Source organism: Vombatus ursinus, unplaced genomic scaffold, assembly GCF_900497805.2.
Source record: "Vombatus ursinus unplaced genomic scaffold, bare-nosed wombat genome assembly UNPS02015175.1, whole genome shotgun sequence".
Lineage (NCBI taxonomy): Eukaryota > Metazoa > Chordata > Mammalia > Diprotodontia > Vombatidae > Vombatus > Vombatus ursinus.
The window spans coordinates 20,997,672-21,016,998 of record NW_020954953.1 but is presented as its reverse complement, the minus strand read 5'-3'; the positions used below and the strand labels follow the sequence as shown (position 1 = coordinate 21,016,998).

Here is a 19,327-nt window from a genome sequence, read left to right as displayed (position 1 = left end):
CATGCTGTGCAATGACTAATATTGATAAACTTAACCCTTCCCAGCAATACCAGGATCTAAGACATCTCCAAAGGCCTCATGATAGAAAATGCTATCCACACCCAAAGAAAGAACTATGGAATTTGAATGCAGATCAGAGCATACTATTTGCTATTTTTTTTCTCTTCTGTTCAATTTTGTTTGCTCTTTCTGGTGGTTCCTTCTATTGGTTTTAATTTTTACTTACAACATCACTAATGTGAAAATATGTTTAATAGGAATGTATATGTATCACCTATATCAGATTGTGCGCCATCTTGGGGAGGGTGGTGGAGAAGAAGGGGGAAAAAATTTTTAAACTCAAAAGCAAATGGAAGTGATTATTGATAAATCAAAATAAATAAAAATTTAAAAATAAAAAATAAGTAAAAATAAATTAAAATTTAAAAAAATTTTTTAAAAATAAAGAAATGATAAACAGGCTGATTTCAGAAAAACCTGGAAAGATCTGTATGGTCTAATGCTGAGTGAAGTGAGCAGAACCAGGAGAACATTGTACACAATAACAGCCATGTTGTGTGATGATTGGGTAATATTGATAAACTTAACCCTTCTCAGCAATACAAGGATCTAAGACATCTCCAAGGGCCTCATGATGGAAAATGCTATCCACAAAGAAGAAAAAACTATGGAGTTTTAATGCAGATAGAAGCATACTATTTGCTAATTTTTTTCTTCTGTTGTGTTTTGTTTTCTCTTTCTGGTGGTTCCTCCTATTGGTTCTAATTCTTCCTTACAACATCACTAATGTGAAAATATGTTTAATAGGAATGTATATGTACAGCCTGTATCAGACTGTGTGCTGTCTTAGGGAGGGAGGTCGGGAGAGAGGGGGAGAAAAATTTAAAACTCAAAAGCTTACGGAAGTGATTGTTGATAATTCAAAATAAATTAATTAAAAATTAGGGGCAGCTAGGTGCCACAGTGGATAGAGCTCCAGCCCTGGATTCAAGAGGACCTGAGTTCAAATCTGGCCTCAGACATATAACACTTACTAGCTGTGTGACCCTGGGCAAGTCACTTAACCCCACTGCCTAACCCCCCCCCAAAAAAATAATTAAAAATTAAAAAAAAAAACAGTAGCAAAAAGCTATCCTATTCCTCCCCTAAACTTGAGATATCAAATACACACTGCATACATGGGAAGTATAGGCACAAATTTAGAGTACAACGAGAATACAAAAAGGTAATACATAAAGTCAAGGCAACTCACAAATCTGGAGCTACAAGGGCCTTAATGTCATTTCTCTCTCTGTATAGTCTTCTCTACAGCTCAACTCTGGATTTCCAAGGCTAGTTCCCTCTTCAGCCTATAGCTGACTCCCTTCTCTTCTAAAGATCATACTCTTTTTTTTCCCACTTAATATTTTATTGTTTACAATTACATGGAAAGGTAGCTTTCAACATTTACTTTTAAAAGATTTTGAGTTCCAAATTTTTTCTCTCTCCCCCTCTCCCATCGATGACAAGCTATCTGATACAGGCTGTGCATCATATTAAACATATTTCCACATTAGTCATGTTGTGAAAAAAGAATCAGAACAAAAGGGAAAAGCCATGAGAGAGAAAGGGAAAAAAAAGAAAACAGTATGCTTTGATCAGTATTCAGACTCCATAGTTCTTTCTCTGGATATGGATAGCATTTTCCAGCATGAGTCTTTTGAAATTGTCTTAGATCATTGTATCGCTGAAAAGAGCCAAGTCTATCAAAGTTGGTCACTGAACCATGTTGCTGTTACTGTGGATGATGTTCTGGTTCTGCTCACTTCAATCAGCATTAGTTCATGTAAATCTTTCCAGGTTTTTCTAAAATCCATCTGCTCATCATTTTTTATAGAACAATAGTATTCCATTTCATTAAAGGTCATACTCTTGAAGCTGTTTTCTACTTCAAGTGACTGATTCTCTGCATCTGCTTTCTGGAATGTCTCTGCTCCCTCCGCTGTGCCCCAAACTCTAGAACTGACAGTGCAACTGATACATGCAGTGTCTTTTTTCTGGGTGAGTCTGTTGAGACCATGGTTGATGGGCAAAGAAGACAAAGAAAATTCCTTCTCCTGCCAAGAGGTAAAAAACTTAATGCTTCCCCAATGTCAGGCTCCTGCCTCTACTGATTCAGACTGAACTATGACTTTTAAATGTCCCTAGGTGCATGCCTAGGAGCATTTCCACCCAATAACACTGTTCCCTTGTGAATCAAAGGATTTGTTCACTCTTTACAGAAACACCAGTAACAGCTCCATTTTTACACTTAATTTGATATGTCATTATGAGCCCCTTCTCTGTGATTAGTTCCTGGGATTTCAAAGATCAAGTCCTTTGCAATTCTAGAAAAATATTGTCAAAAAATGCAAAAGAAAAATCAAAGCTGATTTCAAACCAAGAGTATTAACTCTCCTATTGAAAATCAATTCAGACTCATTTTCACCAATTTCACTAATGAAAAGAATAGTGAGAAACTGAAAAACAGGGAATCACTGAAAAAACTGGTATATAAAAATAAGGGAATACAGTATCACCAAGAATGAGAACTATGAGGAATAGAAAGAAATATAGATATGCAAAATAACTGAAAATTTTAAAAAGCCAAACTCAAAAAATAGTACACACACTGATCATGACTATACCACTGAAACATGTAAAGACATATACACATTCATGTGTGTGTATGTGAGAGAAAGAGAGCACCAGTAAACATTATTAGATTTTAGCAAAAGCATTCACAAAGATGATATAATAAAAAAAAGTAGATAAAAGCATTCCTCTCAAATCTAGGGTACATTTTGTTGCAAATGCACACAACAATCAAGGGAAATGTAAGCGTGTGTGCGTGTATACATATGTACATATACATGTATATACACACACATATATACACTATATATGTATATGTGTGTATATATATATATTTACACACACACACGTATGTGTGTATATAGATGAATAACTGACAAGATCAGAAGGGCTACAAAGAGAACAGCTAGTAAACTATTTATTACATATAAGTTAACCTATTTAAAACCCTTCTCAATCTGTCTCCAGCCTGTCTCTCTAGGCAAGCAACATCACTGCCCTCAATAAACTCTACATTCTAGCCCAACTGTTCTACCTATGATTTCCCAGGCACAACTTTCCATCTTTGCTTCGATGCCTTTGCACAAGTCTTCCCACCCAAGAATAAACTCCCTCCTGACCTCCACATCTTAGAATCCCCAGATTCCTTCAAGCTACAGTTCATGTTCCATCTACTAATGAAAAGACTTTCTTCATCCCCTTAATTATTAGAGTTCAACGCCTCCGCCTCAAATGAAAATATATATATTTATCACTTTACATGCTATAATCCTCCAGTAGAATATACATTTTCCACTTTTTCCTCAGATTCCCAGTGCCTAGTACACCACTTTGCACCAACTAGGCATTTAAGACATGCTTGATGGATTAGCTATTTGTATGTAAAAGTATTTTCCATACTTGTAAAAATTCATACTTTTGTTATATAAAGTTCATGATAAAATTATTTTATGTATTTAAAAAAATCAGTATTAAATTATTTTATGTATTAAAAAAAAAGCTTAATTGTAATCAAAAAGTCCTCTATTTAAGTTGTAAACTGATCCAACCATTCTGGAGAGCAATTTGTAACTGTGCCCAAAGGGCAATCAAACTGTACATACCCTTTGATCCAACTATACCACTCACTAGGTCTGTATCCCAAAGAGATTTTAAAAAAAAAGGAAAAGGACCTATTTTTACAAAAATATTTCAAGCAATTCTTTTTGGTGCAGCAAAAAATTGGAAATTGAGGGTATGCTCATCAGTTGGGGAATGGCTAAACAAAGTTATGGTATATAATTGTGATGGAATACTACTGTGTCACAAGAAATGATGAACAGACTGATTTCAGAAAATCTGGAAAGACTTACACAAACTGATGCAAAGTGAAGTACACAGAACCAGGAGAACACTGCACAGAGTAACAGCAGTACTGCACAATGATCAACTATGAATGAGAACTACTCTCTGCAATACAATGATTCAAGACAATTCCACAAGACTTATGATGAAAAATGCTATCCACATTCAGAAAAAGAACTGATGGAGTCTGAATGAAGATTGAAGCATACTATTTTTCACTTTCTTTCTTTTTTTCATGGCTTGTGCCTTTGGTCTGTTTCTTCTTTCACAGCATGACTAATATGGAAATATGTTTTACATGATTGCACACATATAACCTATGTCAAACTGCTTACCATCATAGGGAGGGGGGAGATGAAGGAAGGGGAGAAAAAAATTGGAACTTAAAATTTTTTTAAATGAATGTTAATTGTCTTTACATGTAATTGGGAAAAAAATTTTTAATAATTTTTTTAATTAAAAAAAAAGGCCCTCCATTGGTATCATTCACATGAACTCAACCAACAATACGCTGACAAAGAGGTATAGAACAAACGGCTGAGTAATGCAGAGTTGTTTATGGAAAACAGAGACATTGATAATAGTTATTCAGGATCAGGTTATTATGGCCAGAAATTACAAAAAGGTTATCCTTAAAAACTTAGACTTACTAGCTGATGTAGAATTACGCAATGAAGTGGTAGAAACTGGAATATATAACTGCAGATAATAAAAATTTAACATCTATTACATATTTAGAAAGACATAATCAAGTGGCTAGAATTATATAACAGAAGCTCACTATCCTTTTATAAAGGAACAGAAAACAAATTTCCATACTACAAACAAAAACCTCACAATGCTCTTGAGAATTTAGAAAATAAATTGTATTAGAAGTAGAGTACCATTAAAGACATAACCGTTACAGTCCCAAATCACTCAGATGAAACAATAAGCCATAAAAACGTAAGAACATCTCTAATGGATATCACTATACCAAATTCTCAATCTCCAAAAACTACGGAATAAAAAACTTCCAAAATATAGAGACCTAGAAGAATGAAAACCAAATGGGACAAGATACATGTTTCCTGTCACCTACTCAAGTTGTCACAAACATGAGTCTAGAGAAAATGGAGTTAGATTCCAATACTCTTATTCTTTCCCAAAAAAGAGTCATGTTAGGCAACTAAACAATGGTTCTCAGAACAGTAAACTATAGGGATGATAGCTGGATAGCAAATTGTCCTCAAGACTGTATCTATCTAAACCCCATCAAAAAAGGTAAGAATAAGCTAACAGTGATGATAATGCTATATGATATATGTATATGTGTGCTTGTATGTGTGTATTATATAATGAAAGAGTCAACATCTGTAACAATAACAACAGCTATTACTTTGAGGTTTGCATGAAGCTTTACATACATACATACATCAGATGAGATACATAATCTCATCTGATCCTCACAACCCTTTGAAGTAAATGCTATTAATATTCCCACTTACAGAGCAGGAAGCTGAGGTTTCTTGAGGTTAAGTTATTTGCCTAAGGTCACACAGCTAATATGTGTCTGAGGCAAAATTTAAAATGGGTCCTTCTTGATAAAATCCAACTTTCTGTCCACTATACTATTCTGCCTCTCTAGCCTCGACACAATATCATACGTAACAGTCACAAATAATGTTCAGTTGCCATGCCTGACAAATACAGAACTGTAGCTAACTGGGTAACCATCTGGGTGTCCAGAGAGAGAAGGTATAGTTTTGATCCTGTCTGTCTGCTGAAATAGGCATTTATAAACAATTAGTAATTTTCCCTTCAAAACATACTAATTTTCCCCAAGCTATTAATGCCTGACCAGCTCTGTCCTGCCATTACTAATTCTTAAATATTTCAACATAAATAGAATAATTCTACACTACTCAAAAAACACTGTTGATTTCTGAACAGCTCTTGAACAGATGGCAACTCAGAAGAGTCTTGTTCCAATTATGGCAACTTTAGCAGTATGCTCACCTGCTGCTACCTGAAACATCAATACCTCCCACCTTAACTCAAAAAGCTTCTAATCACAACTAGAATTTTATATAACTCCTGGTCCTCATTCCTTAAATTATAAGTAAAAAATGAACTTCATTATAACTCTACTAATTAAAACAAGCAGGAATCAAAACAAATACTAATGTGAGTGCAGGAAAACTGTAGTTTAATCACAGTGCTACTATATGCTGTGTTTTCTGCATAGTTACATTGGGAAATGACACAGTTTTGCTTCATATGTATGTGGGATCAGAAATAATATCTTATTACACTGATCCTGGAGGAACTTAGAAATGTTAGAAGTTTAATCTCAAAGACATTAAAACATTATAAGAAATTAATTTAATTTGAAATTTTTTTTCCTGCTTTTACATACATATACACCTATATTCTTTGAATTTTCTTCTTAAATAATCAAAGACTAAGACTATAACACAAAACAACATATAAATCAGAAAACAGTAAGTTTATGTGCAGATTGAGTAAGAAAGACAGGGAGACTATGACTTACTCAATTTATCAGATTTATAGACAAAATGTCCCCTTGGGACTTTCTGGTCACTTCTCCCTTTGTTATTTCCCTGATAACATCACTGTGCCTTGGCAACTCAGCCTATCATGATATATTATTTGATGTGTTAAGCCTAAATTTACATTAAGAAAGAGGAGACTTAAAATTAGAGCAACCTTAACAGGAAAATTACAAAGTAGGAAGCAATAAATTCAGAGAAACATATTCTAATCACCAATGTTGCCTTCTGACACCAAGAAAAAACCTGAAGTTTGCCGATTTTCACCTGAGTTCATTAATTGGTTCATTACATTGGTAGTGAAAAGGCAACAGAGATTTTTGAGAACCTAGATACAGAAAAAAGAGCAGGGCTCCTACTTACCTAACCTGAAAAATGTCCCAAGTTACTTATGAATTGTCAATGGACAGCTGCCAATGAATTTTAAAATTTGTGTTTATTTATATGTAGCTCCCAGGGAGAGAAGTTTCAATAAAATCTTCTAATTCTCTACAATGGTAAAGATGGTTCCTATATTAACTACTTCACAGAAACTGCTCTCTTACAGGTTTTATAAATATCCAGAAAACCATGGCCAACATTTTCTTTTTTGTCTTAAACCCTTCTACCATACTCAACACCATGTACCACTATCTTCTCTAAATACATAACTTGGTTTCCTAGGTACCTTGCCACTCTGTGTGGGCTCTTAGCAATTTGTCCCTTGATCTTAACAATGCTTTTTTCCTATCTTTACAAAGGGTAGGGAGTTACCCTTGGTCTGTGTTGGTTTCATCATCTGTTTTCGATTTAAAGTTCAATACCTCTATATGAATGATTCTCAAGTTCACTCCTTCTAACTCTTCCCACAATTCATTCTAGCAAAAACATATAAAAATAGTTACTATAATGCAAGAAATACTACCTAGTATGGAACCTAGTACAAATATTTATTGAATTTGAATACACTTACCATTTCTCAGTATTAGCTCAGAAAGGGATACAGATAAATGGAGTGAATGGCAGTGGGGCAGTCTAGTATTCCCAGTCTGATATTCTACTAGACTTAACTGCCTCTGCAAAAAACACAAATCAAAAACATATAAATTATCCATCAGTTACCAAAAAATTTGGCAGATAAAAAACGAAAGCAGTGTTCTACAAAATTAAATATCAGCACAGTTCTGATAACTGTTGAATTTCAGAAGAGAACAGAAGCAGCAATCACTTCCTCACGAGTAGGGAGACTATCTTCATTATACTTCTATTTCATAATTATAATGCTGTTTTGACTAATCAGAATGAACCAATATGTAAGAAATGTTCTTTCTCTTCTCCTGTCTTAAAAGCCTCTATTTGGAAATAGAATATTATATATAATTTTTAAAAGTTTAAATGAATGAATGTTTAACAGTAAATCTCCCAAAGACAAACACTTCAAAAACACAATCCTGATAAACTGAGAAGTCAAAAAAACCAAGTCTGAAAATGCAGCCAAAAAAATAAAAGGAGAGGAAAAAGAGGGGGGACCAAATTTGGCTAACAAAACTTATGCCATCAACAAAACCCAGTAACTAATGAGTCAAAACCAAAATGGCCAATGAGTACGGCTTGAGAGTCCTATAGATAAGAAATTCAAAGAAGTCCTGGGGCTTATTATTAATGCTATACCAATCTACTCTATGTCTTCCCTCCTTGTATCTATGATCAATTAAGGTAGAAATGGAACAATTAACACAGTTATAATCAGTTATATTCATTTTCCTCCCTGCCCTTCCCACTTAGTTCCACTCATCATCGTTCTCCTCTTAAAATAAGGTAAGAACTATGCAAAGAAGCAGAGATAAAACTTTCAAATTCACATGAATGGAAAAATAAGTATTAATTTTTTAACGAAAGCTATAGCTGAGGAAAAGGGTTTGGATACTGGTCTTCCCCAAATCCAAAGCTGCAGAAGATAAGAAGAAGATTTTCTAGGTTTATATGTTAGCTCTTCTTTGTCATCTAGGAACATAAAAGACTTCTTCACAGCAAAAATCACCGCAAGTGCGTCGGTCTCTTTCTCCGGCTTAAAAACAGTGGCAACAATCTAACAAACTTTTAACTCCTGTGTGGGGAAGAAGGAAAATGCAATAGTGGTTGGACAGGAAAGACACCGTAGGGAATAAGGATCCACATACAATGGAAAGGGAACTGACAGCTTGGAAAATTAGAATAGTACTTTTTGCATATACATAGTATGTTTTGTGTTTTAAAAGAATTCCACCATAGGAGTGTCTATCTTTATGTGCCATGTTTCTATTAAGACCAATGACTAAGTTAACCTTTACAGGATCTGTTACTATGTGTGGTTGCCTTTGTTTTAAAGTCTACCTAGCATTTCAAAAAAAGGCAAACCCATTTCTAACTTTTACATGCTTTGTTAATCAATATGCGACTTTGTTTCTCTACATTTCACATCAATGGCATAATGTCTACAATTAAGTTCATTTTCCAAGGTCATCTACTGCATCCTAGGCCATAACCAGTAGTCTTGATTTTGTCTTCCCACCGGACTTTAACGACTCAGGAAGAGAGAGCAAGACTGATGACTTTGTGTAATTCTGCCTCACTTAAATACAATTCGCTCACAAGTCAAGACTTCACCCATGATGGCACTGGTCCTCTTAGAAAATGAAGGACAAAACAAAACAAGGGCATAATGTCTATAATTAGGTCCATTTTCCAGTTAAGTACCATGTACAGCAAACTCCACTTTCTATCAGCAGCTCTGCTTGGCTTTAACTCTGGGTAACACTACGCCCCTGTGCCAGGTATTCCTTCAGGTGCCCCCTTCCTCTTCTTAGCTTCCTTTTGTATGCTGTCTTTCCCTCACTGGATTGTGAACTCCTGGAGGGAAGGGAATGTCTCTGTTTCTTATTTGTGTCCCCAGTACTCAGCACAGAGCCTGGCACATAGCAGATATAAATAGTTACTTATGAATTAAATTTAACTGAAATTAAATCCTTAAAATACTTTTCAATTCAATAAGCATTTATTAAGGACATTGGGGATATAAAGATAAAAAACTACATAGTCCCTGCCTCAAGGTGCTTAAATCTAAATCTATGTAGGGGATAAGACTTACATACAAATAATTACGATACAAAATTGGATGAAATAAGTACACAAAAGAGGTCAAATAGAAAGGGATAATATATTAGGGAGAAAAGGATCACTTCTAGCTGGGGACCAGAGAAGACTTCATGTGGTACGTGAGACGGAAAAAAAGAATAGGCTTTCAACAATCAGAGACCTGGAGAGTCTGCTCTGAGAATTAGGGAAGATATGCACAAATGCATTGAGGGAGGACAGCACAGAATGAGAATGAGAAATGATAACTGACTGACTAGTCAGACTGTGCAGTGCATTGGATATCAGGAGAAGCAATTTATATTGTAACCCAGGGGCAATAGGGAGCCACTGAATCAATTTGAGCAGGGTAGTAACATTAAATCTGCATACTAAGGCAGACTACTTCGGTAATAGTGTGAAATATGCATCTGCAGAAAGAAGGAAGGCCAAAAATAGGGAGCACCTTAATCAGAGTAGTGGGAGTGGGAATGCATAATAGGAGGGCATAGATGAATAGATACTGTGAAGGTCAAAATAATAATTGGCTGGAAAAAAAAAAGACAATCAGAAGGTTTTAAGCCTATTTAACTAGGAGGCATAATCAACAACAATGTAGAAGTTAGGAGGAAGGGCAAGTTCAAAGAGGGCAAAAGGGGAATGAATGAATGACCATTTACTAAGCATAATGTGCAAAGTACTGTGATAAGCACTGGGGACACAAAAAGAAAAGAAAGACAGTCCCTGATCTCAGGAAGCTCATATTCAGCACAGATAGAAGGTTTCATTTTTAAGATAGATGAAAAGTTCCTACGGTGCTTAGAATGCAGTGACAAAGTAGATGGTAATGCTTCTTCTTTAACATCATTTCCACTGATGAGAGCATATAAATTTCTGATGCTGAACCATTTGACAGTGGCAAGGACTTGGGTGGCAAGAACTTTCTTGCCTGCATCTTCAGTAGGAAACTGTAAGATATACAGACACAACTGCCAGGCTGCTTCTCCATAAGGGCTATTTCCCTAGATTAGTGCTGGAAGCATAGCTATTCCTAAACCTCTTGGCTTCAGTGTCCTGCTATTTCCACCAGGGTCTCAGGGGAAATGGTGGTTTGGGTGGTAATGGTACAACTTCCCTCACATGTTGCCTGCTATCTGTCCCTCAAAAAGTTGTCTCCTGGGGCAGGTAGGTGGCACCGGATAGAGCACAGGCCCTGAAGTCAGAAGGACCTGAGTTCAAATCCAGCCTCAGACCAAACACTTGACACGTACTAGGTGTGTGATCTTGGGCAAGTCACTTCACCCTGATTGCCTCACTTAAAAAAAAAAAAAGTTGTCTCCTACTTCAGCTAGGCTGGCAGGATGGAGTTCTCCACAGGAGCTGCTTTCCTGGATGATGTCTGTGAGGGCCAGACTAGAAGCAAAGCTGGTGGCCTGGGAGATGCTGCCAGTCCCATACCTCATGTGCCTGACTGCCATGGCAGTCAGTTAGCAGTTGTCACTGGTGGTGATAAGAAAGGTGGGCCCCCTCTCCACACTGATTTCTCCTCTCAATAATAGCTTTTGGGGCTGGTCTGAAAGCAGGTCTGGTACCAATTCCTGCTGTTAGAATCAGGGTCCTGGGCTGTCTCCATTAGGGTCTAAGAGGAAATGATGGTCAAAGTAGTAACAGTGGTTTGACTTGTCCGGCACACGCTGCCTCCTGATTCTCCCTCAGGGTGCCTTGCTGAGATAATGATAATGATAATTCACTTAATGAAATAATGAGTTCACTTTCAGATTTCTTATACTTAAGGTCTCGAAAGGGAATCTAGATAGAAATATCCATAGCAAGCAATTAACACAGGAACTAAGAGTTTGGGGTGATAGTTATAGATTTGAAGCTCAAATGTAGATAGGTGATAAATAAAGCCATTAAAGTGCATGAGATCACCAAGGGAGGATGCAGAGAGAGAACAGAGGAGGACTGGGTCTTGGAAGATGCCCAAATTTTGGATATGTAAAGAGGAATTGGTAAAGATGTCTGAAAAGTATCCATCAGACAAGTAGGAAAACCAGAACAGGGCTATGTGTAAGCTGAGGAAGAAGAAAAAAAATCAAACTTCAAATGCAGCAGAAAGCTCAAAGAGACTGAGAATTTTAAAGACCATTGGATTTGGTGACCATGGAAAGAGTGGTTTCAGTGGAGTAACGGAAACAGAAGCCAGATCGCAATGAGCTAAAAAGTGAGTTAGTTACAAAGAAATATTAACTACTCTTCCTAGAAGTTCAGCAAATTAAGGAGAAAAGAGAGAAGACAACAGCAAACACAAGAGAAGGATTTTTTTTTGGATACAGGAAATCTGAGTGGGCTAATAGGCAAAGGGGAAGGGACTCATCAAGAAGAAGACTGAAAATGTATGAAAGAGATGAACTATGGAGCAAGATCTGAGAAGAGACAAAAACAGAGACAGATGTACTGATTAGTGTTGGCAAGACTACCTCACGCTCTAAGACAGGAGGGAGGGAAGAAAGGATTCATTAGGACAGAAAAGGACTAAAAGAGTGGAAAAAGAGGGTTCAAGAAGCTCACAAATAGCCTCAATCTTTCCAGGCAAGTATTAGGTGAAATCCTCTTCTGAGACAAAAGGCAGTGAGGAGGGAGGTGGTTTGGAACAGCTACTGTGGGAAGTGATAAGGAGTCAGGGGTCAATACATTAAAATTAATTTTCTGTTCATGCCACATGAAATGGACTTCATCTCATGATACATTCTATTACTATCCAACCTTCACAAATGTTTAGGCTAGAGGAAACAGCATTATCTCAACTTGTGGGTCTACAATACTTTTGTTCAATCACTAATGTTTAAAATGACCTTCTGTGCTCCAAAATTCAATTCAACCCAGTTTAATTCTTTCTTTCTAGATGAATACAAAAAAGTAAAACCTGATCATCTAGGTGTTTCCCTAAAGTATTCATGTATGGAAACTAGAAGCAGGTAATATCAGGGTCGGTTCAATGAGAAAATATGACAGAATACTCTGGACTTCTCTAAAACCGTATTCAGGGCTCAGTCATAGCCAGAACACTTCTCATAGCATTTTCCACTTCCAACTGTGGTCCCTTGCCATTATCCTTGACAAAGCCATGTTCTTTATGTATGCTCTTGATCTCATTCACTCCCATCTTCTCCACCAGACTGCCCCCTCAGATCATTACATTTTTTCCCCACTTTCTAATCTTCACTATCTCCCTATTTTCCCTACTTCAAGATGCTCAAGTCTCCCCCATCATTAAAACTTTTACCAGAATGTACTTCCCTTCTCAACCAAATTCCTAAGAGGCTGTTTATACTCACTGGGTGAAACTGTTCTCTCCAAAGTAACCAATGATCTCCTAATTGCCCAGTCTGACAATCTACTTCATTCCTGCCCTCTGTTGCATTCAACACTGTTAACAAATTTATCCTCTAGTATGTTCTTTTCACTGGGTTTTCGAGACACTATTACCTCCTGGTTCTCCAACCACTTCTTCTTCTAGCCTGTTTAGTTAGTTTATCACCCATATCATGCATGCCCCCGTCAGTATTCTCAATTCTCTATTATGGGCCCACTTCTCTCAATGACCTCATCAGCTCTCATGGGCTTATCATATCTATGCAGATGGCTCCCATAACCACATATCCAACCCGAGTCTCTCTTCCAAGTTTGAATGCTACATTGCCAGCTGCATTTTGGACATTTCAAACCAGATGTCTTAAAGACATCTCAAAAACAGTATGTCCAAAACTGAACTTCTTATATATCCTCCAAAACCCATTCCTCTTCCAAAGTTTCCAATTACTGTCAAAGCTACCACCATCCTTCCAGTCACCCTGACTCCCTACCTTAGCATCAATTCTCACCCCACACACCCAAACAGTTACTAAATCTTGCAGTTTCTACCTCTGTAACATAAAACTCTACTCACACAACCACCACCTTACATCAGGCCCCTACCATCTCTTGCCCGGGGTGTTACAATAGCCTCCTAATTAACCTTCTGGCCTCATTTTCCCCAAATCCAATTTATTCTACACATTGCTATTAAAGTGATTTTCCTTTGGTATAGATCTGACTACATCCTCTCTTCATCATTAAACTCCAGTGGCTCCTTATTGCCTCTAGGATAAAACATAAACTCTTATTTAGCTTTTAAAGCTCTTCACAATCTATCTTCAACCTATCTTTCCAGCCTCATTACACATTATATACAAGGTGGCCTCTTTTGCCATTCTACAATCCAACCAAATTGCCCTTTTCTTCATTCCTCACAAATAATCTATCTCCAATTTCATGACTTTGCTCTGATCATCCCTCCTAAATTCATTCCCTTCTCACTTTGACTTCAGAAAATTCTTATCTTTCTTCAAGCTCAAGCACTACCTTCTACAAGACTTTCCTAATCTCCCCAACTGTTAGTAACCTATCTCCCTAACTACCTTATATTTAACTACCTGACATTTATATTTATTCTAATTATGTTTATTCTGCATATATATCTTGTCTCCCCAGATAGCATGTAAATTAAACTATTTAAGATTAATTGCTCTAATGGTTTTTTTCCTCAATTCGGATCCTTCTTGACCTCTCTGCAGCATCTGACATTCTCAATCATTTTCTGGCCATTCTCTCCCCTCTAGGTTTTTGTGACTTGGCTCTCTCCTGGTTCTCCTTCTACCTGTCTGACATTCCCTCAGTCTCCTGTATTGGATTTTCATCAAGGTCACGCTCACTAACCCAGAGAGTCACTCAAGAGTCTGTCTTTGGCCTTATTCTCCTTTCTCTCTCTACTATCTCCTTTGGGATTTCATCAGTTCCCATGGATTTTATGATCATCTTCATGCAAATGATGCCCAGGTCTATATATCTGGCCTTAATTTCTTTACTGATTTCCAGTCCTAGTTGCCAACTGCCTCTTAGACATCTTGAACTACGTGTCAAGTAGGCATTTCAAACTCAACTTGTCCAAAATGTAGCTCATTATCTATTCCTCAAACCCTCCTTTCTTCCCAACTTCCCATTCCTGTCAAAGGTAAACACATCCTTTCAATCACCTGGAAACCTCAGGATCATCTTTAAATATTCACTCTTACCCACATATTCAATCTGTTGCCAAGTCTTGTCGTTCCTACCTTCACAACATTTGTCATGTACTTCCCTTATTCATCATTCACACAGTCACCATTCTTAGAAGGGACCTAATCATCTGGACTATAGAAATAGTCTTCTATTTGGTCTGCTTGCCTGAAGTCTCTCTCCACTTCAATCTACTCTCTACTCAGCTGCCAAAGTGATCATCTAAAGCAGTGGTGTCAAACTCAAATAGAAATGGGGGCAATTATACATATAAGGATCCTTGTAGGCCACATACTGACTTAGTTTTAAAATGTAATACCTATGTTTTATTATACTTTTTATTAATTTTGTTATATATTTCCCAATTACACTTTAATCTGGTTCAGGCCACACTCAGTGCTGTGAGCTATGTGTTTGACACTTCTGAACTATAGCATAAATCAGACCATACCTCCCTCCTACTCAATAAACTATAGTGGTTCATCCCTACTTCCTCCAGGATTAAATATAAAATCTTCTGCATGACAGTTTTAAAACCTGGACCCATCCTACTTTTCCGTTCTTCTTACATTTCATTCTTCTCCCCACACTCTATAAACTAGGTCCACTAGCCTACGTGCTGTTCCTCACACATGACACTCTGGCTCTCAAGATGGTACATTTGCATTGACTGTACTCCATGCCTGGAATACTCTCTCTCTTCACTTCAGACTTCAAAGGCTCCTCCAGACAAGAGGCCTTTCCTGGTCCTATCTACTGCTAGTCCTTTACCTCACAGAATTACATTTCATCTAATATATATCTTGTATGTACAATTTTTTTTTGCATGTTATCTTCCTCATTAAAATAGAATATAATCTCCTTGACAGCAGGGATCATGTTTCTGCCTTTCTTTGTAACTTCCGTCCCTATCACAGCACCTGGAACATAACAGGCACTTAATTAATGTTTGTAAATAGACTGCAATTTATTTGGATTTGACCCTTAGAGATCCACATATTCAAGCAAGGAAAATCTCATGAAAGAAAATAGTTTTCTTTTAAATTAAGTTTATTCAACACTTTATATCAAAGTTTATATTAAGGATAATTCATTTTGTTAAGTTTTGGTTATTTTCTAGTTTAAAAGATAAAGCAGAGATTCAGAAAATAAAGAAAGGAAAATATTCTATTTCAAGGGATATGATCACAGTAGATGAGTTTTAGAAATCACTAAGACATCAAGAAGCAGAGGGGTTTAATTTTTATGCCATACATGTGAAACAAAAACAAAATACAAGTGTTATAAAACAAAACCAACCCAGCTGAAAGTTCACTGACCTTTTTCGTCTAGAATTGACTGCTCTGTAAAATGACATACTTCTCAGAGTACCATATTCTAAAAAGTAATCTATCCTAAGTACCAAGTTCCAGGTAGACAAAGTAAACAAAAAATGGGCCTAAATGATCTCAACTATTGAGGAAGTGATTATTTAACTTGTAAAATTATTCAAGATCCCCACCATTCAATCACTTTGAGTACTGTCCTCCTTACCTTCTATCTATCTGGATTCAAATATTTCATTACTCATTAGCATTTCTACTACAAGATGAAATGGATGGGAAAAAAATAACTTTGCTGCTTAGCAGACTAATCGTTTTAAAAGGCTCATAGTAAAGTGGCTAAAATTGATTAAAACTGAGTCAACAGGAATTTATTAAGCATCTACTATGTGCCAGGCACTATGGTAAATACTGGTGATACAAAAAAAAGAGGCAAAGATAGTCCTTGACCTCAAGGAGCTTACAAAGGAGACAACAAGCAAATAAATATGTACAAAGAAGCTATAATCATAATAAAAAGGAAATAAATAAGAGACAGTCTTAAAATTAAAAGGTGTTGGGAAAGACTTCTTGTAGAAGGTGAGGTTTTAGTGGGGACTTGAAAGAAACCATGCATGGGAAACGGTCAAAGAAAATTCCCAGTACCAAGAGATGGAGTGTCTTCTTCCAGGAACAGCAAACAGACCAGGGTCACCACCAAAGAGTACATGGTGGGGAGTAAAGTATAATTAGACTGGAAAGGTGGAGGGAGGAGGAAGAATAGGTTATAATGAATGCCAAACAGGGGATTTCTTATTTGATCCTGGAGGTGATAACAAGCTGACGGAGTTTAATGAGGAGGAAAGTGATATGGTCAGACCTGAGCTTTAGAAAAATCAGTTTGGCAATTGAATGGAGGTTGGATTGAATTGAGGAGAAGCTTGAGATAGGCAGACCCACCAACCAGCAAGCTATTACAATAATCCAAGAGTAAGGTGATGAGAACCTGGACCAGAGCGGTAGCCATATCAGGGGAGAAAGGGGAATATTCAAGAGATGTTACAAAGGTGAAATCAATAAACCTTAGCAACACATTGAATATGGGGGTAAGAGATGGTGAAGAATCAAGGATTATACCTAGGTTGTAAGCCTGGAGTGACTGAGAGGATGGTAATACCCTTGACAGTGTTAGGGAAGAGGGGAGAGGGTTAGGGGGAAAGATAAAGAGTTTGATTTTGGACATGTTGAATTTAAGATGCCTACTGGACATCCAGTTTGAGATGTATGAAAATCACTTGGGAGATTCGAGACTGGAAGTCAGCAGAGGTTAGGGAAGGAAAGGCTATATCAGCATAGAGATGATAATTAGATCTAAGGAAACTAATGAGACTACCAAGTAGAACACAAGAAGAGAGAAAAGGGCCCAAGACAAAGACCAATAGCCTGACACAACTAGTTCCAGAGGAATGATAATGAAACATTTCCCTCTTTTTGGTAAACAAGTAGTAGACTACTGTTGGGAAATGTTCCATTTGTTGTCAGACATGGCTGCATTGTCAATTGGTTTTGCTTACTATTTTTTCTTTATTATGAGGAAGGATTTTTTAAATTGATTTTTAAAAAATCAATATTAAAATTAAAGAAAAAATTTGAGGTCTGGGGATTTCATATGTATTTCACATGTCAATTTTCTCTTTGCCCTCCACCGATAACACAAAGTTGTCTAGTTGATATAAGACTAGGGGGAGGGGGCTGGGCCGAACACAAAGGGAACTTCCCCAAATGAAAGCACAAAGAACCAATACTATTTATATACATGAGGAAAAATTCCAACTTCCTGGTATGGGCACAAGAAAGTCTGAGGTATCTGGTTTTACAACATTATCATCAACATATTGGTACCAATCATATTAATTAGGGAAACATACAAAGACTGGAGGAGGCCATATAATGCACCAAGACTTTCAAGACGAAGAGATCATACTACCCCCTCTCTCACCTTAGTACATGAGGAACCTATAACATGTGCTTAATATTTCTCTGTCACATTTCAGTGACATAAGTGAATCAAGATGCATACCTGATTCACTATGATTAACCTGTCCTAACATAATGATTTTCATTCTGCTCCACCTACATTGGACAAGGAAAAAATTGTGAAAAAAAGGTTTAATCACTTGAATTAATTAATGTGTGTGTGTGTGTGTGTGTGCTCGCACTCGAGCACTGTGCCATATAGCACTTGAGAGGAGGAAGAGAGGAAAGAGATCTGCTGTGAAATCCAACAAAGATATCAAAATTCTAAAAAGGTTGGAAATCACTGATCTGGTAATAGGTGGATTCTGGGCAGCACGCCAAGATTACTTTATTTTTTCTCTTGCATCTTAGAATCAAATTTGTGTGAGAAGAGAAAACAAAACTTTTGTCACTTTTATCTTACTTAGGTTTCAGTATTAAAATATATGTTAATAGATAGTATATGCAAATTGCTTTTCTCTCCCCTTCGATGTAAGTGGAATAGTTAATTCATAAGCATTTTTAAGTATTTCAGAATTTACCACATTCATCAGTTATAACCACATAAAGGAAAAATTCTTATGTACAGATACTTCTGTGTTTCTTATTTCATTAGATATTTTGGCAAAAACAAGAAGGAAGCAAAAAGAGTCAGGGAAAGCGGGAAAAAAAAGTTCAAACTATTTGTAAGAATTAGAATTTGGAAAAAAATCTCATTTTTTTTTCTGATGACCTTCCTACACTTCACTTTCTCTGACACAGAAGAAACTACTTAAACAATTCCTTTGCTGGCATTTATATACATACATAATTTCAAGCCTACTACTGACAAATGCCAAATGTGTTTTAACTTCTTGAACAGTTGCTAATTATAGGAAGCTATTCTGACAACCTGTAAGACAAAGTTTGACTAACCAGAGTATTATTTACACGGCACAAGTCACAACTTTTTATCAAGCAGGTTTTGCTATATCAATTACTGACAATGAATGCTGTGTCACCTGGCTTTCCATTTTAACTTTAAGAGAGATCATTCAATCAACAAGCATTAAGTGACAACCCACTATGCTCATAGAAGAGCTTGTCTCAGCCTCTGGAAACAGATAATTTACTGACACTATCTATAAATTCTTAGTTCTGTCAACAGTAACACCAGTGCTGATCAACTTTCTAGAGCCATAATTGTATACCATCACTAAAAATTCACTAATTTTCACTTAAATCCTAATGATATTGTTGCTTTACCAAAGTTAGCAGTAACAACAATAATCACCCAGTTTTCCCAGGGAACTAATATGTAATTTTAATAAGCAG

The 19,327-nt window shown here is 36.6% G+C and overlaps 1 protein-coding gene across 3 annotated transcripts in view; it reads right to left on the bottom strand.

Moving 5' to 3' along the window:
* Positions 1-19,327, bottom strand: part of LOC114031491 (tubby-related protein 4) — a 266,210-nt gene that overhangs the window by 239,202 nt on the left and 7,681 nt on the right. For 2 of the 3 annotated variants that reach the window (XM_027846585.1, XM_027846587.1), the window contains exon 2: positions 7,462-7,564. The exons of the other annotated variant lie outside the window; for it this stretch is intronic. The gene's annotated coding sequence lies outside the window, so the exon portion shown is untranslated. The remainder of the gene's footprint in view (positions 1-7,461; positions 7,565-19,327) is intronic. 3 annotated transcript variants of the gene reach the window in all.